Source organism: Mobula hypostoma, chromosome 3 (genome assembly GCF_963921235.1).
Source record: "Mobula hypostoma chromosome 3, sMobHyp1.1, whole genome shotgun sequence".
Taxonomy (NCBI): domain Eukaryota; kingdom Metazoa; phylum Chordata; class Chondrichthyes; order Myliobatiformes; family Myliobatidae; genus Mobula; species Mobula hypostoma.
This window is the reverse complement of record NC_086099.1, coordinates 231,281,344-231,306,530: the sequence shown is the minus strand read 5'-3', so window position 1 is coordinate 231,306,530 and position 25,187 is coordinate 231,281,344. Positions and strand designations below refer to the sequence as shown.

The window sequence follows — 25,187 nt, the reverse complement described above, 5'->3', positions numbered from 1 at the left end:
AGAGAGGCACCCTTTCAAAACAGAGATGAGGAGAAATTTCTTTAGCCAAAGGGTGGTGAATTTGTAGAATTTGTTGCCACATGCAGCTGTGGAGGCCAAGTCATTGGGTGTATTTAAGGAAGAGATTGATAGGTTCTTGATTGGACATGGCATCAAAGGTTACAGGGAGAAGGCCGGGAGCTGGGGTTGAGGAGGAGATAAAAAAAAAAGGATCAGCCATGACTGAATGGCAGAGCAGACTCGATGGGCCAGATGGCCTAATTCTGCTCCTATGTCTTATGGTCTTGTGGAAGTTGATCATTTCCTGATCAGTCAGGGCTTCAAAGGATATGGCAAGAAGGGAGGTGTTTGGGGTTCTGGGATCAGCCATGATGGACTGGTGGAGCAGACTCGATGAGTTGAATAGACTAATTCTGCTCCAATGTCTTATGGTTTTAAGATGTTATGCCCACCACTCGCTAACCCTGAGCCGTATGTCTTCAGAAGGTGAGAGGAAAGCTGAGCTCCTGACGGAAACCGACGTGGTAATGTAGAGCACATACACACTCCTTTCAGGCAGCTTCGGGAGTTGATTCCAGAGGCACTAATTCCTACGCTTCTGTGCTGCCCTGAAAGTTCCCTAAAGCCGCACAGATCAACAGGGTGGCGAAGGAGGCATTAGTACACTGGCCTTCAGTCGGGGTATTGAGCACAGGAGCTGCTGAGACTGCCCTGGAGCACCGTGTATGATTTTGAGAACCATATCACAGGGAACACTGGAAAATACTGAAAGGATTCGTGAGGAATTTGCCAGTGTCAGATGGCAGGAGCTGTAGAAATGGGATGGGCAGTTCAGAATGTAAGAGATTGAGGGGTGGCCTTCTCAGCATGTTGAAATGCACACAGTCCTTTTCCCTGGGAAGGGGAGCTAAAAGCTATAGGCCATACGATTAAGATGACAGAGGGAAGAATTAAAAGGAACATGAAGAGCAACATTTTCACACAGAGGGTTGTGAGCATATGAAATGAGCTACCAGGAGAAATATAAAATAAAAACATTTAATGTATATGGATTTCAGCAAGTATTTGATAAGGTACCCCATGCAAGGCTTATTGAGAAAGTAAGGAGGCATGGGATCCAAGGGGACATTACTTTGTGGATCCAGAATTGGCTTGCCCACAGAAGCCAAAGACTGGTTGAGTCATATTCTGCATGGAGGTCGGTGACCAGCAGTGTGCCTCAGGGATCCGTTCTTGGACCCTCGACTCTTCGTGATTTTTTTTTAAATGACCTGGATGAGGAGGTGGAGGGATGAGTTAGTAAATGTGCTGATGACTCAAAGGGTCGGGGTGTTGTGAATAGTGTGGAGGGCTGTCAGAGGTTACAGTGGGACATTGCTACGATGCAAAACTGGGCTGAGAAGTGGCAGATGGAGTTCAACCCAGATAAGTGTGAGGTGGTTCATTTTGATAGGTCAAATATGATGGCAGAATATAGTATTAATGGCAAGACTCGTGGCAGTGTGGAGGATCAGAGGGATCTTGGGGTCTAAGTCCATAGGACACTCAAAGCTGCTGTGCAGGTTGACTCTGTGGTGCATTGGCCTTCATCAACCATGGGATTGAGTTTAAGACCTGAGAGGTAATATTACGGCTATATACAGTAGGACCCTGGTCAGACCACACTTGGAGTACTGTGCTCAGTTCTGGTCACCTCACTACAGGAAGGATGTGGAAACTATAGAAGGGGTGCAGAGGAGATTTACAAGGATGTTGCCTGGGTTGAGAAGCATACCTTACGAGAATAAGTTGAGTGAACTTGGCCTTTTCTCCCTGAAGCAACAGAGGATGAGAGGTGACCTGATAGAGGTGTATACGATGACGAGAGGCTATGATCGTGTGGATAGTCAGAGGCTTTTTCCCAAGGCTGAAATGGCTAGCACTAGAGGGCACAGTTTTAAAATGCTTGGAAGTAGGTACAGAGGAGATGTCAGGGGTAAGTTTTTTTTAAACACACATAGTGTGATGAGTGCGTGAAATGGGCTGCCGGTGATGGTAATGGAGATGGATACGATAGGGTCTTTTAAGAGACTCTTGGATAGGTACATGGAGCTTAGAAAAATCAAGGGCTATGGGTAACCCTAGGTAATTTCTAAAGTAAGTACATGTTTGGCACAGCATTGTGCGCCAAAGGGCCTGTATTGTGCTGTAGCTTTTCTTTGTTTCTATGTTATTTTTGGGCAAATACATATATGGGGGGTGTTTAGAAGGTTTTCAAGACGACGAGTTTATTGTCCAGTGCACAAGTACATGTATGAACTGGTGCGTTACAAAACTTACTTGCTGTAGCAGCATCACAGACATTAAACATCACGTAAACGGCTTTCAGAAGAAAAAAAACTTACTTCAAATACAAATTATATGTACTCTTTACAGAAAAAAAAACAAAAGCAAAAAACAAAGTCAGAAAGGATTGGCAAGTGTGGTTTTCTAGCAAAGGTGTACTTGGTAAGTAGAAAGCCTTCAAAAGTGGAAATTTGAGAGTGAAAAGCATTTATCTGCCTGTCAGAATAAAAGGCAAGGATAACAGACTTGGGAAACCTTGGTTTTCAAGAACAATTGAGGCCCTGTTTAAAAAAAAAGGATGCACAGACTTTGACCAAATGAGATACCTGATGAGTCTACCAGATGTGGAGGGCTCAGAGAAGGTGTTTAGTTGCCCAAGCAGACATGGTGCAGGACAACCTACAGGAGTTCTACAGAAATGTTAAGAGCAGAAGGATACCATGAGACGAAGCTGGTCCTCTGGGAGAACAGAATGGAAATCCATGCAGGGAGACAGAAGAAACAGGGGTAATCTTAAACTGATTTGTATTTTTTGCAGGAGACAAACACAGGGTCTATAGCAGTGAGGCAAAGCAGCAACGAGGTCAATACAGATTACAGAGGAGGAAGTGGTGGCTGTCTTGAGGCTAATTAAAGTGGACAAATCCCCCAGGCGTGACTTTGTGTTCCCTTGGGCTCTGGGGGAGGCAACTGCAGAAATTCTAGGGAGCCTGACAGAGATATTTAAAGTATCCTTACAGACAAGTCAGGTACTGGAGGATTGGAGGAGAGCCAATGTTGTTCTACTGCTTAACAAAAGCTGGAAGAATAATCCAGAAATTATAGGCCGGTGAACCGGACATCAGTAAAGTTACTAGAAGGTATTTTAAAGGACCAGATACAAGACCATAAGTCATAGGAGCAGAATTAGGGCATCTGGCCCATCAAGTCTGCTCCGCCATTCAATCATGGCTGATCCTTTTTTCTCCTCCTCAACCCCAGTTCTCAGCCTTCCCTCCATAATCTTTGATGCCATCTCCGATCAAGAACCTATCCATCTCTGCCTTAAATACACCCAACGACCTGGCCTCCACAGCTGCAGGTGGCAACAAATTCCACAAATTCACCACCTTTCGGCTGAAGAAATTTCTCCGCATCTCTGTTTTGAAAGGGCACCCCTCTATCCTGAGTCTGTGCCCTCTTGTCCTAGACTCTCCCACTATGGGAAATATCATTTTCACATTGGCTCTGTCTCGGACTTTCAAAATTCGAAAGGTTTCAATGAAGTCCCCCCTCATCCTTTTAAATTCCAGCAAGTACAGACCCAGAACCATCAAACGCTCCTCATATGATAACCCTTTCATTCCCAGAATCATCCTTGTGAACCTCCTCTGGACTCTCTCCAATGCCAGCACATCTCTTCTAAGATGAGGACACCAGAACTGTTCACAATACTGAAGGTGAGGCCTCACCAGTGTCTTATAAAGGCTCAGCATCACATCCCTGCTCTTGCATTCTGGACCTCTTGAAATGAATGCTAACGTTGCATTTTCCTTCCTCACCACTGACTCAACTTGCAAGTTAACATAGAAACATAAAAACATAGAAAACCTACAAGCACAATACAGGCCCTTCAACCCACAATGCTGTGCCAAACATGTACTTAATTTAGAAATTACCTTGGGTTACACATAGCCCTCTATTTTTCTAAGCTCCATGTACCTATCCAGGACTCTCTTAAAAGACCCTATCGCATCCACCTCCACCACCGTCGCCGGCAGCCCATTTCATGCACTCACCACTCTCTGCGTAAAAAAACTTACGCCTGACATCTCCTCTGTACCTACTTCCTACCACCTTAAAACTGTGCCCTCTTGTACTAGCCACACGATCAATGCTTCTCATCATCTTATACACCTCTATCAGGTCACCACTCATCCTCTGTCACTTCAAGGAGAAAAGACTGAGTTCACTTAAACTTATTCTCATAAGGCATGCTCCTCAATCCAAGCAAAATCCTTGTAAATCTCCTTGTTAACCCTCAGGGTGTTCTGCACAAGGACTCCCAAGACCCTCTGCATCTGAGATTCCTGGATTTTCTCCCCGTTTAGAAAATAGTTGGCACATTTAATTCTACTACCAAAGTGCATGACCATGCATTTACCAACATTGTACTTCATTTAAGGTTTAAGGTTTCTAAGATACATTTAACGTCAGAGAACTGTATACAATATACATCCTGAAATGATTTTACTTCACAACCATCCATGAAAAACAGGAGTGCCTCTAAAGAATGAATGACAGTTAAATGTTAGAACCCCAAAGTCTCCCCCAGCTCCCCTCCCTCCTATGCATCAGCGGCAGCAGGCAACGATCCCCCCCACCCACCAGCAAAAAAAAAGCAAAGGCACCCGCCACCGAGCGCTCAAGCGTGAGCAAAGCAACAGCAAAGACACAGACCTGCAGTACCCCAATCTGCTTTTTCACCCGGTATTCAACACACCACAGGCTCTCTCTCTCCCTAACAAAGGAGAAAGAAAGGTCTCTGTTTCACAGCGAGAGGGGAGAGATAACAAACAACTCGCTGGTTTATGAAATTAAAACTCTGTTAAAACAGGTCTCTGGCCACACAGCCTTAGATTTACCATCTTCCGTGACACACCAATCTCCTGCCTGGATACCAACCTCTGAACTCCCCATCTCCAGAGCCACGAGATCTCAAACCTAAGGCGAGTGAAGCTCTTAGGCCGAACCCTTGGTGTGCCGAATAACAGCCAGTCGTGAAACCCCAAGAGCGGGTCCTACTACCGCAAAGAACTGTAGTCAGTGTGTAACTCCAGGTCAGGGTCTTCAAAAGAACCCTGAAAGGGAAAAATAGAGATATTAAAGATGGAAATAGAGCTGTTTCCAAAGATGCAACAAAGTAGTCCCTGTTGGGCACCATTGAATCTCCTTTCTCCACTCTTTTGCCCTTTCTTCTAATCTGTCCATATCATTCTGCAGCCTTTCTGTTTGCTTAGTACTACCTGCCCCTCTACCAATCTTTGCATCATCTGCTGTTGGCAACAAAGCCATCTATTCCATCATCTAAATCATTGATATACAGAATAAAAAGCAGCCCCAACACCGAACCCTGCAGAATATCACTAGTCACTGGCAGCCAACCAGAAAAGGATCCTTTTATTCCCACTCACTGCCTCCTTCCTATTAGCCAATGCTCTATGCCAGTAACTTTCCTGTAATATCATGGGCTCTTAACTTGGTAAGTAGCCTCATGTGTGGCACCTTGTCAAAGGCCTTCTGAAAGTCCAAATTTACAACATCCACTGCATCCCCTTTATCTATCCTACTTGTAATCTCCTCAAAGAATTCCAACAGGTTTGTCAGATAGGACTATCTCTGAAGGAAACCATGCTGACTTTGTACTATTTTGTCCTGTGTCACCAAGTGCTCCATCACCTCATCCTTAACAATTGACTCCAACATCTTCCCAACAACTGAGGTAAGGCTAACTGGTCTATAATTTCCTTTCTACTGCCTTCCTCCTTTCTTAAAGAGTGGGGTCACGTTTGCAATTTTCCAGTCCTCTGGAACCATGCCAGAGTCCAATAATTTTTGAAAAATCATTACTAATGCTTCCATAATCTCTACCGCTACCGCTTTAAGAACCCTAGGGTGCAGTTCATCTGGTCCACGTGACATGTATCCTTAGGTCTTTCAGCTTTTTGAGCACCTTCCATCTTCTGCCTTCTGCCAGGTCGTTGGGTGTATTTAAGGCAGAGATTGATAGGTTTTTGATTGGACACGGCATCAAAGGTTACGGGAAAATGGCTGGGAACTGGGTTTGAGGAGGAGAAAAAAAAAAGGATCAGCCATGATTGAATGGTGAAGCAGACTTGATGGGCCAGATGCCTAATTCTGCTCCTATGTCTTATGGTAATACTAACTGCACTCACTTCTCTTTCCTCACCCCCTTCAAAATCTGGCACACTGCTAGCGTCTTCCACAGTGAAGACATGCAAATTAGTAATTTAGTTCATCTACCATCTCTTTGTCCCCCATTATTATTTCTCTGGCCTCATTTTCTAGTGGTCTTATATCCACTCTCATCTCTCTTTTATTTTTTATGAACTTGAAAAAGCTTTTGCTATCCACTTCAATATTGTTTGCTAGTATAACTGCATACTTACTAATCCAATTTATCACCCCATCATCCAGATCGTTAATATATATGACAAACGACATTGGATCCAGTACAGATCCCTACGGCACACCACTAGTCACCAGCCTCCCATCTGACAAACAGTTATCCATGACTACTCTCTGGCATCTCCCATCCAGCCACTGCTGAATCCATTTTACTACTTCAATATTAATACCTAACGATTGAACCTTCCAAACTACCTTCCATGTGGAACCTTGTCAAAGGCCTTACTGACGTCTACATAGACAACATCCACCACTTTACCCTCGTCAACTTTCCTAGTAACCTCTTCAAAAAATTCAATAAGATTTGTCAAACATGACTTTCCACGCACAAGTCCATGTCGACTGTTCCTAATCAGACCCTGTCTATCCAGATAATTATATATACCATCTCTAAGAATACTTTCCATCAATTTACCCACCACTGATGTCAAACTCACAGGCTAATAATTGCTAGGTTTACTCTTAGAACCCTTTTTAAACAACGGAACAACATAAGCAATATGCCAATCCTCCGGCACCATCCCCGTTTCTAATGACATTTGAAATATTTCTGTCAGAGTCCCTGCTATTTCCACACTAACTTCCCTCAAGGTCCCAGGGAATATCCTGTCAGGACCCGGAGACTTATCCACTTTTATATTCCTTAAAAGCACCAGTACTTCCCCTTCGTTAATCACCACAGTTTCCATAACTACCCTACTTGTTTCCCTTACTTTACACAATTCAAAATCCTTCTCCTTAGTGAATACTGATGAAAATAAATTGTTCAAAATCTCCCCCATCTCTTTTGGCTCCGCACATCGCCATCCACTCTGATTCTCTACGGGACCAATTTTATCCCTCACTATCCTTTTGCTATTAATATAACTGTAGAAACCCTTTGGATTTATTTTCACCTCACTTGCCAAAGGAACCTCATATCTTCTTTTAGCTTTTCTAATTTCTTTCTGATTCTTTTTACATTCTTTATATTCCTCAAGCACCTCATTTACTCCAAGTTGCCTATATTTATTGTAGATCTCTCTCTTTTCCTGAACCAAGTTTCCAATATCCCTTGAAACCATGGCTCTCTCAAACTTTTAACCTTTCTTTTCAACCTAACAGGAACATAAAGATTCTATACCCTCAAAATTTCACCTTTAAATGACATCCATTTCTCTATTACATCCTTCCCATAAAACGAATTGTTCTAATCCACTCCTTCTAAATCCTTTCGCACCTCCTCAAAGTTAGACTTTCTCCAATCAAAAATTTCAACTCTGGGTCCAGTCCTATCCTTCTCCATAATTATATTGAAACTAATGGCATTATGATCACTGCACCCAAAGTGCTCCCCAACACACACCTGACCTATCTCATTCCCTAACAGGAGATCCAACATTGCCCCTTCTCTAGTTGGTACCTCTATGCATTGTTGCAAAAAACTATCTTGCACACATTTTACAAACTCCAAACCATCCAGCCCTTTTACAGAATGGGTTTCCCAGTCTATGTGTGGAAAATTAAAATCTCCCACAATCACAACCTTGTGTTTACTACAAATATCTGCTATCTCCTTACAAATTTGCTCCTCCAGTTCTCGCTCCACATTAGGTGGTATATAATTCACCCCTATAAGCGTTACTACATCTTTCCCATTCCTCAATTCCACCCAAATAGCCTCCCTAGACGAGTCATCTAATCTATCCTGCCAAAGCACCGCTGTAATATTTTCTCTGACAAGCAATGCAACATGTCCCCCTCTTGCCCCTCCAATTCTATCACACCTGAAGCAATGAAATCCAGGAATATTTAGTTGCCAATCACACCCCTCCTGCAACCATGTTTCACTAATAGCTACAACATCATATTTCCTGGTATCAATCCATGCTCTAAGCTCATCCACCTTTCTTACAATGCTCCTAGCATTAAAATAGATGCATTTAAGAAACACTCTACCTCTTACTCTCTGTTTATCCCTAGTGGTGCAAACAACTTTGTTATCTTTTTCTTCCTTCTCCCCTACATCTTCGGTCTGAGCACTCCCGTTCTCTGTCCCCTGCCTATCCTCCCTCACACATTGTCTACTAGCTTTCTCTATTTGTGAACTAACCTCCTCTCTCCAAGTCTCTTCAATTTGATTCTCACCCCCCAACCATTCTAGTTTGAAGTCTCCCCAGTAGCCTTCGCAAAGCTCCCCGCCAGGATATTGGTCCCCCCTAGGATTCAAGTGCAACCAGTCCTTTTTGTACAGGTCACACCTGCGCCAAAAGAGGTCCCAATGATCCAGAAACCTGAATCCCTGTCCCCTGCTCCAATCCCTCAGCCACGCATTTATCCTCCACCTCATTCCATTCCTACTCTCACTGTCGCATGGCACAGGCAGTAATCCCGAGATTACTACCTTTACGGTCCTTTTTCTCAACTTCCTTCCTAACTCCCTATATTCTCCTTTCAGGACCTCTTCCCTTTTCCTACCTATGTCATTAGTACCTATATGTACCACGACCTCTGGCTCCGCACCCTCCCACTTCAGAATATCTTATACGCAATCAGAAACATCCCGGACCCTACCATCCGGGTCTCCTGATTGCATCCACAGAATCGCCTATCTGACCCCCTTACTATCGAGTCCCCTATTACAACTGCCCTGCTCTTCCTTTCCCTACCCTTCTGAGCTACAGGGCCGGACTCTGTGACGGAGGCACGGTCACTGTTGCTTCCCCCAGGTAAGCTGTTTCCCCCCCCCCCAACAGTACTCAAACAGGACTGCCTATTGTCAAGGGGCACAGCCACTGAGGTACTCTCTATTACCTGACTCTTCCCTTCCCTCTCCTGACTGTGACCCATTTGTCTGCCTCCCGTGGCCCCAGTGTGACCACCTGCCTGTAACTCCTCTCTATCAACTCCTCACTCTCCCTGATCAGACGAAGGTTATCGAGCTGCAGCTCCAGTTCCCTAACATGGTCCCTTTGGAGCTGCATCTCGGCGCACCTGGCACAGATGCAGATGTCCGGGAGGCTTGGAGACACCAAGAACAGCAAGCTGCCCTCACACTTATACTTCCCTCTTTCCTCAAATAACAGGAAATATTGAAAACCAAACCTACTTTGCCTCGCCCGTTTCCGCCTAAGCCCGTTAAGCCAAAGCCATTAAGCCTTCACTCTGCTCCCGGCTCACTCCGCTGCCTGCAATACGACACTGCCCGCTGTAAGTATGTAGATGATACTAAGATAGGCGGAGTTGTGGATAATGAAGTAGGTTTTCAAAGCCTGCAGAGAGATTTAGGCCAGTTAGAAGAGTGGGCTGAAAGATGGCAAATGGAGTTTAATGTGAGGTGCTACATTTTGGTAGGACTAATCAAAATTGGACATACATGGTAACTGGTAGGGAATTGAAGAATGCAGTAGAACAGAGGGATCTAGGAATAATGGTGCATAGTTCCCTGAAGGTGGAAGCTCATGTGGATATAGGGTGGTGAAGAAAACTTTTGGTATGCTGGCCTTTATAAATCAGAGCATTGAGTATAGGAGTTGGGATGTAATGTTGAAATTGTACAAGGCATTGGTAAGGCCAAATTTGGAGTATTGTGTACAGTTCTGGTCACCAAATTATAGGAAAGATGTCAACAAAATTGAGAGAGTACAGAGAAGATTTACTAGAATGTTACCCGGGTTTCATCTCCTAAGTTACAGAGAAAGGTTGAACAAGTTGGGTCTTTATTCTTTGGAGCGTAGAAGGTTGAGGGGGGACTTGATAGAGGTATTTAAAATTATGAGGGGGATAGATAGAGTTGGCGTGGATAGGCTTTTTCCATTGAGAGTAGGGGAGATTCAAACAAGAGGACATGAGTTGAGAGTTAAAGGGCAAAAGTTTAGGGGGAACTTCTTTACTCAGAGAGTGGTAGCTGTGTGGAATGAGCTTCCAGCAGAAGTGGTTGAGGCAGGTTTGATGTTGTAATTTAAAGTTAAATTGGATAGCTATATGGACAGGAAAGGAATGGTGGGTTATGGGCTGAGTGCAGGTCGGTGGGACTAGGTGAGAATAAGAGTTCAGCACGGACGAGAAGGGCCAAGATGGCCTGTTTCTGTGCTGTAATTGTTATATGGTAACATGCTGTAGGGTTTCACTGCTGTGTAGCATGCTGTAAGGTTTCACTGATAATGTAATAGTTTTTCTGTAGCAGAAATGTTTGGGTTATGACTAGAGATAACGGGGTTTGGAGTGTTGTTCTTTCTTGTGAACTGGAAGACAGATTTTCACAGTCTTTTGCCGGGGAGAGATGAGGAGAGAAGACGTGAATGGAGAGAGTTGGTAGACCGCCGGACTGGGTGGACTTGGAGCGAGGGCCTGAAGGGCAGCGACCATCGGAGGAGGTCGAGGGTGGACGAACAGTCTTATCAGTGAGCTCCAACATGCGCAACAGACTGCTTAATAAGATTAGGCCCTTTTCCTTTTTTTCTCCCCCCATTTACTAACCATATCGTCAAAGTAAGAATTATAAAGCTTAATCGTTTAATCACATATTGTGTACTATTTGTTATTTCAGGGTACTGATTTGTAACAGGGGACACATCACGCAGCATCCACCCAAACGAGATTTCTTAAGTTTGGCCGGACCGGGTGCTATCAATCCCTATATTTAGCCGCTAGCCAAAGCAAGAGTTACACTAGCTTGCTTTCATATTTCATCTTTTCCCTCCTCAGGATTATTTTAATTCCTCTCTGTAGGTTTTTAAACCCTTCCCAATCCCCTCTCTTCCTGCTAAGCTTTGCTTTGTTGTTTGTCCTCTCTTTTGCTTTTACATTTGCTTTGACCTCCCTTGTCAGCCACAGTTGTACAATTTTGCCATTTGAATATTTCTTTGTTTCTGTAATACATCTGTTCTGCACCTTCCCCATTTTTCCCAGAAACTCACACCATTGCTGCTCTACTGTCATCCCTGCCAGCATCTCCTTCCAATTTACTTTGGCCAACTGCTCTCTCATACCACTGTAATTTCCTTTACTCCAGTGAGATACTGCTACATCAGACTTTACTCTCTGCCTATGAAATTTCAAGTTGAACTCAATCACTGGGTCCTAAGGGTTCTTCTACCTTAAGCTCCCTAATCACTTCCAGTTCATTACATAACACCCAATCCAGTATAGCTGATCCCCTAGTAGGCTCAATGACAAACTGCTCTAAAAAGCTATCTCTTGGACATTCAGCAAACTCACTCTCTTGAGATCCATTACCAACCTGATTTTCCCAATTGACCTACATTTCCTGTTGTAACCTGTGGTCCACATCCCAGCCACTGTTGGGAGGCCTGTATATAATTGCCTTCAGGGTCCTTTTACCCTTGCAGTTTTTTAACTCAACCCACAAGGATTCAACATCTTCTGATCCTGTGTCAAAGCTTTACACTTGATGGGTGTTCTTCACCAGTGGAGCCATGCCACCCCCTCTGCCTACATCCCTATGCCTCTGATACAACATTTCATGGTTGTCTGTGGAGAAGATCAAAGTCAGGATTGTATACTGCATACATACTTCGATAATAAATGTACTTTGGATCCTTTGTTAGATGGAGACATTTCCCTAAAGCCTGAAAGGAGTCCAAATATTGTTTCCATGATCCTATCACTTATCAAGGGTCGACATGCAGGAAAAACATCCCCATTTCTCAGAACTGACTTGCTGTAGATGATAAGATGTGTGACATGTCAGCTTGTTCCCAAACTGTCCCTCCTGTTGACAGATGGGAACATTGTAAACTGGGCAGTGTGATCAGTGGATGATGGAGAATGCTGAGGAAGGGCTCTGGAAAACATCCACAAGTCAATTAGTCTTAACGGCTCCCTTCACATTGTTTTAGCATGCAACCCACAGACCTCATAATGACAGATGCTCGATACTCCTGCAGAGGGGTCAATTCATGGGCAGCTTGTGTTTGTGCAATTACAGACAGTGAAGAAATTGCCCATGTAGGCTACATCAACAAAAATCAGCACACGTCTAGTTTTGATCGTCACGGCACAGTTATTCCGTTATAAATATCAGCAATTTGATGGCTGAGATTCTATTCAGACCCAGTGGCAACTGTTGATACATTTTGGGAGGACAAGTACAGCTGAGACATATAAAGGAATGTTAGGACCTATGGAGTATTGAGGAATGGGACAACTTTAGTGGATTTGACCCATGATCCCCAAAGTTGCCAGCACAGCTGGAGAAGTTAATGAAGAAAGCAGACGTCATTTTTCATTCCACTGAGCAGGACACAGCATGTAAGAGCAAGGACATGGTGGGGCACAATTCCATAATACTGGCTAGAACACCGTGGACACTTTTGCAAACATTAAAATGGCAAATAGCTGTTAGCTGAGACAATTCCCTCATCCGAGATGGACCAAAGGATTGGATCCTCTTTGCACAAGTTCAGCATTTTTCGCATTGTTTGGTGCTTGCCGGTGTTGGCACAGATGCATCGAACCCTGCCCACAGGGCAGATACTTGCTTCATGGTGCAAAGACGGAAGGCAAACCAGATGGAGGGACAAATTATTTTACACAGACCATTTCCGCCCATAATAAACAAGGACATATCTAACACTATCTTAAATTTCAAATCCAAGCACACTATACAAGGAGGAAAGTCAGAAATCAGGGCTAATGTGTCAGCTGGCCTGGGAGATGCTGAATTCTTAAGGTTTGTAAAAACTCACTCAGAACGCAATGATAGGATTGGCCAAAGAATCACAAGAAGTTGCAGAGGATTGTGACTCATCCAGCCACGTAACGGCATAACCTTCCCCACAATCGAGGACATAGAGTCAAAGAACACTACAGCACACAAACGGGTCCTTCATCCCATTTAGTCCATGCCAAACTCTTAATCTGCCTAGTCCTATCAATCTTCACCTCGGCCATCTTCGTCTTTATCTTCTCTCTTCGGTTGTCCATTGAAATCCGATGACGACTTCCACTCCTTTAACGGTGAGATCTTTGATGACTATACAGTCCTATCCTGAACCCACAAGCTCTATTGCAGGTGGGACATGGTAGTGGTGGCAACCATGGCTGCATTTCTCCTGGCTCTCTTCTGCTGTCTTCTTGTTGTTCTTTCCATCTTCAGAATACGAACCCCCTCCCTACACAGCTGTCGCCAAGTGGTACGGTCAGCAGCAACCTCCTCCAGGTCCTCGAGTCTGATCTTGCACTTTCTTAAAACATTCTTCATCTGATCCTTATAGTGGCCATACCCTTATATAACCCTCCCATCTATGTACATTCCCCCCTCCACCCCCCCCCCCGCAGCACGAGCAAACCTTCCCACTCTGATATTAGTCTCTCTCCAGTTCAGATGCAAACCATCCTTTCTGTACAGGTTCCACCTTCCCTGAAAGAAAACCCAATGATCCAAAAACCTGAAGCTCTCCCACCTGCACCGAACCCCGTGATGGGTTAAAGAACCAGCAGAGATGGAAGACACCTGGGAGTCTGGTATTGCTGTTAACTAATGGTATTTATTAGTAACTACGCAATACAGTAATATAAATGCAAATAAATCAAACAAGTTAGCAATGAGTGTGTGTGTGTGTGGAAATATAAAACTAAGCTTCTTCAAGTCTAGGGGTAAATGGATACAGTCTTACAGTGATGGGTAAAGTTCAGTTCAGTTCGTGGTATTGAGTTGAGTAGTGATGGAGAAAGAGAGAGGTGTTGTGGTTGTTCAAGTAAGCCGATGCCGTCGATTCTTCCCGTTGTTCTCTGAAATCCTTTAGAAGTCACCAAATGTGACCACAACAAGGGGACCGTTTTCTGTGGTGGAGTTATCAACCCAGGCAAGGGTTGGCCACACCAATAACTTCCCACCAGTCACATCTTTTCCACACTGCGAGAGCCACTGATTGATTATCCTGATCGATCCTCCAAAAACCCACCTCTCTGTGGGCACAACAAAGCTGATCCAGTCCAAAATCATGTGTCTGCAGGTCTACCAGCTGACCTTCTATTTATCTCAGCACGCTGAACACTAGCTGTCCCTCAAGTAGTTCCTCCTTTCTCTCTCTGTAGGAACTCAAAAGCTCGGTGTCCTTGCAGAAATTCCAAACAAACTATAAGCAGTCTTCGCCTCTCTCTTACTAACAAGGTGTTTGTGCTGTACGCTCTCTCTCTCTTTTTAAAAGCACAGTCGATAGGGATAACCCAGGATCCTGTCACACAACTCCTTAGCCACATGTTAAACCATATGAATTTCTTATTCCTGGCCTCGCTAGCATGTAGCATTGGCAGCAATCCTTAGATTAAAAGCAAGGACAGTAAGGGTGGGGAGAGCCAGCCTTGGATAACTAAGGAAATAAAAGACGGCATCAAACTAAAAGCTCGTGCATACAAAGTCACCAAGAGTAGTGAGAAACTGGAAGATTGGGAAAACTTTAAAAAGCAACAAAGAACCACTAAGCGAGCAATAAAGAAAGGGAAGTTAGATTAAACTAGCACAAAATATAAAAACAGATAGTAAGAGTTTTTATGATTATATAAATGGGAAAAGAATGGCCAAAGTGAATGTAGGTCCTTGGAGGACAAGAAAAGGGAATTGATATTGGGTAATGAGAAAATTGTAGGGACTTTGAATTACTATTCTGTGTTGGTCTTCATGATGGAGGACATGTTCAACATACCAAAGAGGGATATTATGGATGTGATGGGAAGTGAGGACCTCGATACAATAGCCATTACTAAAGAGGTAGTGCTGAGCAAACTTGTGGGCTTGAAGATAGACAAATCCCCTGGTCCTGATGGAACGCATCCCAGGGTACTGAAAGAAATAGCAGAAGTTATAGTAGAGGCTTCAGTGATAATTTACCAAAGTTCTCGGGAGTCTTGGCAGGTCCTGGTGGATTGGAAGATGGCGAATGTCACGCCACTGTTCAAAAAAAATGATGTAGGCAAAAGGCAGGTAGCTATAGGCCAGTTAGTTTAACATCTGTAGTTGGGAAAATGCTTGAAGCCATCATTAAAGAAGAAATAGTGAGGCATCTGGAAAGCAGAAAGAAGAAAATGGATGTTACTCCAGTTGGCAAACAGTGCTAAGCAGTGTGCTGCAGGGCCCACAGTTGGTCATGCTATACATTAATAATCTGGAAGAAGGGACCAAGTGCAGTGTACCCAGTAACTGTACTCTTTTCCCAAATATAAGCTGTTGCTTCTCCAACTTGAGTGTGGCCTCATTGTGGCCTCCATGCAGGAGAAAGGACATATTCCATTCTCATCCTTAAGTGCTCCTGGATTTTTGTCTATACTGCAGTCTCCATCCCCAAATTGATGATCCCATTATGGGATGCAGAGGGCTGTCTGGGCAGGTTTCAGCAATGTGGCCATTAGCATTGAACTTAGACCAATCGTATTGCTCTCGCTTGGTATGTTTGTTGAGGTTACAATAATGGCAGCAGAGGCAAAGGTGAGTGGTCACGAGGTGGCGCAGATGACATCCATTAGTCTTGCAAGACCATGGATCTGCGCCTGGAAAGTTGCTTCAGTCTCTCCAAGGTGCAGGCCTGGGTAAGGTCATACGGAAGACCAACAGTTGCCCAAGCAGCAAGTCTCCACTCTCCACAACACCAATGTTGTCCAAGGGAAGGGCAAGGGCTGATACAGCTTGGCACCAGTGTCGTCACAGGAGTTGCCAGAACGAGGTTGAAGGCAACGTCGGACTGCCTCAGGGACTCCAGCTCCGGATTTGTCCTCAGGGTTTACTCCCAAAGCCTTTCCCATGAGTGGGTATGGCCGCAAGGCAGCAAAGGTTTGAAATCAGAGTTTTCCCTCTCTTAGATGGACTGCCTTCCCAGGCTGACGAGCTCCATCTACCTGGAGCACTGGTTTTAAGGTGCCAGGACCCGCCTTCGCCCCTTCTCCTGTCAGTAGAAACAGTTCCGCTGGGCTTAGAGAAGGCCAGGAGATGGACTTGGTTGTCAGAGGCTATTTGAGGCACATGCCGTGAGGAGCACTTTTAGGTAGTGGGAGCTTGTCCCCACTACTACCCCTCGGCTTGACAACCGTGGAGCAGGAGGCGCAGGAGGCACAGTATTTAAGTCAGAGTTTGCTGTGGCTAATCTCATTGGGCCGGTGTTTCCGTGTCCTTTACCAAATCTTTAAAAGTCATTGTACCTACCTTAAACGGCTTGTTCCATTGCTTTTTACAAAGTAAGAGAGGACAAAATAAGATGGATGCCGTCTGTTGGAGGCACCTCTTGAATATGTCCTCTGGCACACAAATCTACAGTGATGAAATCCTTTGAGAGGTTGGTCATGGCTAGGATGACCAGACACATTGGCTAGACGCAATCTCAGTGGCTCTTCACACGGCCTTAGATCTCCTGGATAATACAAACACCTATGTCAGGATGCTGTGCGTTGTCTATAAATCAACGTTTAACACCATCATTCCCACAGTCCTGATCGACTAGCTGCAGAACCTGGGCCTCTGTAGCTCTGGTACACACAGGGGTGTGTGCTTAGCCCAGTGATATGCTCTCTCTATACCCATAGCTGAAATACCATCTATAAATTTGCTGATAATACAAACATTGTTAGTAGAATCTGAGATGATGATGAGAGAGCATACAGGAGTGAGATAAGCCAACTAGTGGAATGGTGCTGCAGCAACAACCAGTGAGATGAACGAGCTGATTGTGGACTCAAGGAAGGGTAAGACGAGGGAACACATACCAATCCTCATAGCGGGATCAGAAGTGGAGAGAGTGAGCAGTTTCTGGTTCCTGGGTGTCAAGATCTCTGAGGACCTGACCTGGTCCCAACATATCGATGTAGTTGTAAAAAAGGCAGGACAGCTGCTATATTTCATTAGGAAGTTGACAAGATTTGGTTTGTGAACTAAAACACTTGAAAACTTCTATAGATGTACCGTGGAGAGCATTCTGAGAGGCTGCATCACTGTCTGGTGGGGGTGGGGGGGGGGTTGCGACTGCACAGGACCGAAAGAAGCTGCAAAAAGTCGTAAAATTAGTCAGCTCCATCTTGGCAAGCAGAGTGATCCCCCTTGTCAGGAAGGACATTATCCCACAAGAGTAGGCCTGCATGGGGCAATTTAAAGTTTACTATGCTCTGGATGTCTAGATATAGATGAGTTGAGATGCATTCTATTCTGAGTTAGAGTTTTTTCAAGTTTTTTTTATAGCTATAAGCAGGGAGGAGTGGTGTGAATTTAGTATTTCAGTAATATTGGAGTAATATTGTAAATATATTGTTTTGTTAAGTATTCTTCATTCTTTAAATAATTCAGTATGGGTTATATTTAAAATATGTGCATGGCATAAGTTATCCCAGCATTGTGTCATACACACATGCCTCACTAAGAGTAAAAACAACGTTAAGCTCGCATTCCAGACTCCCTTGATTTTTTTTTTCGGATTAGTTTTATATTTTGGAGTTACAAACCATAATTCACCCCCACCCCCTGCTCATCTTTCCCCAGTATTTTGCCAACTTACCTGTGCTTTGTGTTTTCTTTTCCCAGACAAGCATGTTTTCCACCTGTGAGTCGGCTGGGGTGATATACTGCGTCCGGTGCTCCCGATGCGGTCTTCTATATATTGGCGAGGCCCGACGCAGTTTGGGAGACCGCTTCGCTCTACACCTACGCTCTGTCCGCTGGAGGAAGCAGGATCTCCCAATGGCCACACATTTTAATTCCACATCCCATTCCCATTCTGATATGTCTATCCATGGCCTCCTCTACTGTCAAGATGAAGCTACACTCAGGTTGGAGGAACAACACCTTATATTCCATCTGGGTAGCCTCCAACCTGATGGCATGAACATTGACTTCTCAAACTTCTGTTAATGCCCCACCTCCCCTTCACACCCCATCCCTTATTTATTTATTCATTTTCTCTTTCCTTCTCACAATAATTCCTTGCATGTTCTCCATCTTCCTCTGGTTCTCCCCTCCCCCTTTCTTTCTTCCAAGGCCTCCCGTCCCATGATCCTGCCCCTTCTCCAGCCTTGTATCCTTTCTGCCAATCAATTTCCCAGCTCTTGGCTTCATCCCTCCCCCACTTGTCTTCTCTTATCATTTCGGGACTCCCCCTCCCCCTCCCAAATCTCTTACCATCTCTTTTTTCCGTTAGTCCTGACAAAGGGTCTCAACCCAAAACGTTGACTGAGCTTCTTCCTATAGATGCTGCCTGGCCTGCTGCGTTCCACCAGCATTTTGTGTGTGTTGTTTTCCATCATTGTCTGCTCTCACTGTTAGGGACTGGAACTCTTGCCCCCCAAAAAAGGATTGAATAAAAGCCAAGGAAAGGGCATAAAAGGTAGCAATAAGGCAGCAAAAGTGAGTGGGAAGTTGGATAATTGGGAAGCTTTTAAAATCCAACAAAAGACAACTATAAAAGCTATAAGAAAGGGAAAGAGGGACTAGGAGAGCTAACTAGCCAATAATATAAAATGGGACAATAAAAGTATTTTCAGTTATATAAAGAGTAAAAAGGAGGTGAGAGTTCATACTGGACCACTGGAAAATGATGCTGGTGAGGTAGCATTGGGGGACAAAGAAATGACAGATGAACCTAATGGGTAGTTTGCATCTGTCTTCACTGTGGAAGACACCAGCAGTGTTCCAGAGGTCCGTTGAGTGTCAGGGAGCAGAAGTGAGTGCCATTGCTATTACAAAGAAAAAAGTCCTAGGCAAACTCAAAGGTCTGAAGGTGAATGAGTCACCTGAGCCAGATGGACTATATCCCAATGTCATGACAGAGGTTGATCACGAGATAACAGTTGTATTGGCCATGATCTTTCAAGAATTTGATAAGATAGGCATTTGATAAGGTACCCCATGCAAGGCTTATTGAGAAAGTAAGGAGGCATGGGATCCAAGGGGACATTGCTTTGTGGATCCAGAACTGGCTTGCCCACAGAAGGCAAAGAGTGCTTGTAGACGGGTCATATTCTGCCTGGAGGTCGGTGACCAGTGGTGTGCCTCACGGATCTGTTTTGGGACCCTTACTATTCATGACTTTTATAAATGACCTGGATGAGGAAATGGAGGGGTGGGTTAGTAAGTTTGCTGATGACACAAAGGTTGGAGATGTTGTGCATAGTGTGGAGGGCTGTCAGAGGTTGCAGCGGGACATTGATAGGATGCAAAACTGGGCTGAGAAGTGGCAGATGGAGTTCAACCCAGATAAATATGACGGCAGAATATAGTATTAATAGTAAGACTCTTGGCAGTGTGGAGGATCAGAGGGATCTTGGGGTCCAAGTCCATAGGACACTCAAAGCTGCTGTGCAGGTTGACTCTGTGGTTAAGAAGGCATATGGTGCATTGGCCTTCATTAATTGTGGAATTGAATTTAGGAGCCGAGAGGTAATGTTGCAACTATAGAGGACCCTGTTCAGACCCCACTTGGAGTACTGTGCTCAGTTCTGGTCGCCTCACTACACGAAGGATGTGGAAGCCATAGAAAGGCTGCAGAGGACATTTACAAGGATGTTGCCTGGATTGGAGAGCATGCCTTATGAGAATACATTGAGTGAACCTGGCCTTCTGTCCTTGGAGCGATGGAGGATGAGAGGTGACCTGATAGAGGTGTATTAGATGATGAGAGGCATTGATCCAGTGGAGAGTCAGAGGCTTTTTCCCAGGGCTGAAATGGCTAACACGAGGGGGCAGAGTTTTAAGGTGCTTGGAAATAGGTACCAAGGCGATGTCAGGTGTAAACTTTTCACACAGAGAATGGTGGGTGTGTGGAATGCACTGCCAGCAAAGGTGGTAGAGGAGGATACAATAGGGTCTTTTAAGGGATTCTTGGATAGGTACATGGAGCTTAGAAAAATAGAGGGCTATGTGGTCGGGAAATTCTGGGCAGTTTCTAGATTAGGATACATGGTCGGCAAAACATCGTGGGCCGAAGGGCCTGTAATGTGCTGTAGATTTCTATGTTCTGTGTTTCTATGTTCTTTGAGGAACTAACAAGCATGGTGGACAAAGAAGAGGCAGCGAGTGTCATTTACTTGGATTTTCAGAAGGCATTTGATAAGGAGCCACACATGAGGCTGCTAAACAAGATAAAATGCTGTGGTGTTACAGGAAAGATACTGGCATGGATAGAGGAATGGCTGACAGGCTGGAGGCAGCGAGTGGCAATAAAGGGGGCTTTTTCTGCTTGGCTGCCAGTGACTAGTGGTGTTCCTCAGGGGTCAGTCTTGGGTCCGCTACTTTTCACATTGTTTGTAATGGGATTGATGGCTTTGTGGCAAAGTTTGCAGATGAAACAAAGATGGGCGAAGGGATAGGTAGTGCTGAGGAAGGAATGTGATTGTAGACAAATTGAAAGAATGGACAAAAAAAATGGCAGATGGAATACAGTGCTGGGAAATGTACGATATTGTATTTTGGTAAAGGGAACAATAGTGCGGACTATTATCTAAATGGGGAGAAGTTTCAAACATCAGAGGTGCAGAGGGACTTAGGAGTACTCATTCAAGACTCCCAGGTTAATTTACAGGTTGAGTCTGTGGTAAAGAAGGCAAATGCAATGTTGCCATTTATTTCAAGGGGCATAGAATATAAAAGCAAAAAGATAATGTTGAGGCTTTATAAGACACAATCAGGCAGCGCTTGGAGTATTGTCAACAGTTTTGAGCCCCACATCTCATAAAGGATGTGTTGTCATTGGTGAGAGTACAGAGGATGTTCATGAGGACGACTCCGAGAATGAAGGGGTTAACATATGAGGAGCATTTGACAGCTTTGGGTTTGTATTCACTGGAATTTAGAAGAATGTGTGGGGATCTCATTGAAACCTACTGAATGTTGAAAGGACTAGATAAGGTGGATGTGGAGAGAATGTTTCCTGTGGTGGGGTTATCCAGAAATAGACAGCACAGCTTCAAAGTTGAGGGGTGACCCTTTAGAACGGAGGTAAGGAGGAATTTTTTTTTAGCCAGAGAGTAGTGAATCTGTGGAATGCTCTGCACAGACCACAGTGGAGGCCAAGTATTTAAGGCTAAAGTTGATCATTTCCTGATCAGTCAGGGTATCAAAGGATATGGTGAGAAGGCAGGTGTATGGGGTTGAGTGGGATCTGGGATCAGCCATAATGGAATGGCGGAGCAGATTCAATGGGCTGAATAGCCTAATTCTGCTCCTATGTCCTTCGGTCTGTTCCAAACTTTCTCTCACAACCACCAGTTTGTTGTCCACACTTATACATTTCTGTGCACACCAAGGAGAATCAAATAATTGCTGTGGGCAAATTTAACTCATTGCTTACAGCTTATCAGAAGCAATTGGGGTTAAGCATTCTGACCCAAGAGTTCAGTTGAGTTTGGTGGGTGGGGGGGTGGTGGGAGGGAGGGGGTTTGTCGGCACAGGGAAACAGAGAGCCTTGTAGTTTATTCCCGGGAGATGCATAGAGTGACACCAAAGTAATCGTCCTTCCAGAAATGGCATCCATTAGTGAAGTTTCAGTTATAACACAGGTGACTATCGTATTTCACTACGTGCATGACACATCTGTCCTTGTTGGCGTCAAATTACTTTGCAGCCTCTCTTGTATTATTCCCTTCTGAAGTAAACTTGATGAATCTACTGGGCACTGCAGAATGGAAGTCCAATCTCTCCTTCATTAACTGTCTGATGCGGGTCACATCAACTGGCTGTGGGCTGGGACTGTAGGAGACAACAATATTAACATTATTCAGCCTGAAATAGTGAAAGTACTTACGGCCAGTAACACAGTGATTGCTGAATCCACTGATACCATCATAGACCCGCACTGACCAAGTGACCCAGTCATACTTGTTGGCCAAAGCTTCCAGTATGTAACGTGAGGTCTCCTTGTTACTTCTCTCTCCCTTCTCCTTTACCATGCTCTTTACATCTATCTTCGCCTGCTCCACAAACTCACTGATACACCGATCTATCATGGATTTCATTTTGGCCTCTATTTCAGCCTGTTTCTGGTTCCAATCTGACACCAGAGCCGTGACATCATTTTCAGTGATGCCAGCGTGTCCCAGTTGGGCGATCAGGCCGATACAGAACAGATATTTCAGTCGGGCGCAGAGACTCTCTATCAGGCACCGGTTCCTCTGGTCACAGTCCATGGCGGTGTCCAGGATGGGCTTTGCAAAGATGGCAGTGTTACCCATTACCCCGTCATAGAGAGTGTGGAGGTTCTGGTCTCCTTTGGTCGCATCAAAGTGTTTGAGGAACTCTTCCTTTTCCTTGTGTCAAAATGCTGGCACTGCATTGAGAATGCTCATGTACTTCCTGAACTGGTTCTTGAGATTTTCTTCAATGGGGAAATACTGGCTGTTGATGGTGCTTCGCTCAATTTCCCGAAGGACTTCTGAAATCTGCCCGGAGAGGACGTCCAGCCGGTTCCTAACGACCTGGAACTGCTCCTTCATGAAGGCCAGCTCTGGGCTGTCCACGTTACTCAAAGATAGCTTAACAGCCACGGAGGCCACCCCAATGACGGGGCCCAACACCCCAAGTGTGGAGGCCAGGTTCCTTGTAGACTGTGTGAATATCACAGCAGCTTGTACAGCCTCCACAGCCGATCAGGACAGTTGCAGGACATCTTCAGCTGTTATAGACATGGTTCAGTCAACTGCACAGGCTCTGAGGTCAATTCCTTCTCTGGAATCTAAGCAGAAAGGACAACTCTGATTGAAATGTCCACAGATTGTTTGTCAAGGTTCAGACAGATTGAGAGAAGGAAATGAGAGAACTTGCGGGTGGATCAGGTCGGGTGATGTAGTGGTTTGAGTATCACTATTACAGTGTCAGCAACCCAGCCACTGCCTTTAAGAAGCTTCTACCTTCTCCGCATGACTACGTGGGTTTCCTCTCACAATACAGATTCATACGGGTTAGAAAGGATTCATAATTGATGGGCATGCGATGCTGGCACTGGAAGCACAGCAATGTCTATGGGCTGCCAAGTACATACCCCGTCTGTGGTGGTTTTTGATACATTTAACTATAAATTCTGATAAACATATGACAAATACAGTGAATCTTTAAGAAAAATAAGGTAATATGCCTGTTGGCTCTGACACTCTCCGTGATGAACTGCACTGAGAGACAGGTCATGGCACACATCAGCTCCAGTCCAGACAACATTGACCCACTAGAATTTACCTGCCACTGAAACAGGTCTGCAGCAGATGCCATCTCCCTGGCCCGACATGCATCTGAACTGTAGAGATACCTCAGCATTTTCCTTACTGCAGTATCACGGGAGATGGGATGTTATGTTGAAGTTGTGTAGGAAGTTGATGAGGCCTAATTTGGAGTATTGTGTCCAGTTTTATTCACCTACCTACAAGAAGGATGTAAATAAGGGTGAAACAGTACAGAGAAAATTTACAGGGATGTTGCTGGGACTGGAGGACCTGAGTTTTAGGGAAAGATTGAATAGGTTCGGACTTCATTCCCCAGAACAGAGAAGATTGAGCGGCAATTTGATGGAGGTATACTGAGGTTGGGCGAGAGTGCAAATAGAAGTCATGAGTTGAGGGTGAAAGATGAAAAATGTAAGGGAAAAGTCTGAGGGGAAACTTCTTCACTTAGAGGGTTGTGAGAGTGTGGAACAAGCTGCCAGCAGAAGTAGTGCATGCAAGCTTGATTTCAACATTTAAGAGATGTCTGGATCAGCACATGGATGACTGAGATATGAAGGGCTATATTCATTTAGTTCATCTGTCATCTCCTTGTCCCCTGTTATTATTTCTCTGGCCTCATTTTCTAGTGGTCTTATATCCACTTTCATCTCTCTTATTTTTTTACATGCTTGAAAAAGCTTTTACTATCCACTTTGACATTATTTGCTAGCTTTTCCCTTTCATCTTTTCCCTCCTAATAATCATTTTAGTTGCTCTCTAGGTTTTTAAAAGCTTCCCAATCATCTATCTTCTCACTAATTTTTGCTTTGTTGTATGCCCTCTCCTTTACTTTGGCAACTCCCCTCTCATACCACTGTAATTTCCTTTACTCCATTAAAATACTGCTACATCAGACTTTATTTTCTCCCTATCAAATTTCAAGTTGAATCAAACATGTTGCGATCACTGCCTCTTAAGGGTTCTTTTACCTGAAGTTCCTTCATCACCTCCAGTTCATGACTTAACACCCAATCCAGTATAGCTCAACGCCAAACTGCTCTAAAAAGCCACCTCATAGGATTTCAACAAGCTCACTCTCTCGAGATTCATTACCAACCTAATTTCCCCAATCGACCTGCATGTTGAAATCTCCCATGACTATAATTACACTGCCTTTTGACACGCCTTTTCTATTTCCTGTTGTAATCTGTGGTCCACATCCCAGCTACTGTTGGGAGGCCTGTATGTACAGTAACTGCCATCAGGGTCCTTTTACCCTTGCAGTTTCTTAACTCAACCCTCAAGGATTCAAGGATTTTCCTTCGTATCTCATTGGAACCGATATGTACCAAGACATCTGGCTGTTCTCCCTCCCTCCCTCTCCAAAATGCTGCAGACACAATGCAAACCACTAACCCTGGCACCAATCCATCTACATACAATCAATGGACAAACAGTCAATCTATTTATATACAAGATATCTTATGTACTTATATTTTTTATTATTGTGTTCCTTATCTTATGTTGTTTTTTTGTTATAGAATATAGAATAGTACAGCACAGTACAGGCC

At 44.4% G+C, this 25,187-nt stretch overlaps 1 pseudogene; it reads right to left on the bottom strand.

The window, feature by feature from the left end:
• Positions 1 to 19,488: 19,488 nt before the first annotated feature.
• On the bottom strand, positions 19,489 to 23,399 carry LOC134344620 (protein rapunzel-like; annotated as a pseudogene).
• Between the last annotated feature and the right edge of the window lie 1,788 nt (positions 23,400 to 25,187).